At 60.1% G+C, this 208-nt stretch overlaps 1 protein-coding gene across 1 annotated transcript in view; it reads left to right on the top strand.

Annotated features, from left to right (window-relative positions):
* PMCA (plasma membrane calcium-transporting ATPase 3) overlaps positions 1-127 on the top strand; it is a 108,194-nt gene extending 108,067 nt beyond the window's left edge. Inside the window, exon 17 of the transcript XR_001940119.1 lies at positions 55-127. The gene's annotated coding sequence lies outside the window, so the exon portion shown is untranslated. The remainder of the gene's footprint in view (positions 1-54) is intronic.
* The last annotated feature ends 81 nt before the right edge of the window (positions 128-208 follow it).

The following is a 208-nucleotide window of genomic DNA, read 5'->3' as shown; positions in this document are numbered from 1 at the left end:
CGTCTTCCATGCGAACAGACTGATCCGACCGGTACCCGGCTTTCCAATTTGCAGATCCGCGTAGTGAACGCATTTCGGCAGGGCCTAGACACGCGCTACGGCGAGCACAGCAGCACCACCCTGGCGGAGGTACTGAGGAAGCAGTCGTCCCTGAGCAAACGACTCTCGCAGACGAGCAGCATCGAGTACGCCGACAACATACCGGACG

The sequence above is a fragment of the Trachymyrmex cornetzi genome, unplaced genomic scaffold, assembly GCF_001594075.2.
Source record: "Trachymyrmex cornetzi isolate Tcor2-1 unplaced genomic scaffold, Tcor1.1 scaffold248, whole genome shotgun sequence".
Classification (NCBI taxonomy): Eukaryota; Metazoa; Arthropoda; class Insecta; order Hymenoptera; family Formicidae; genus Trachymyrmex; species Trachymyrmex cornetzi.
This window is presented reverse-complemented; position numbering and strand designations above follow the sequence as displayed.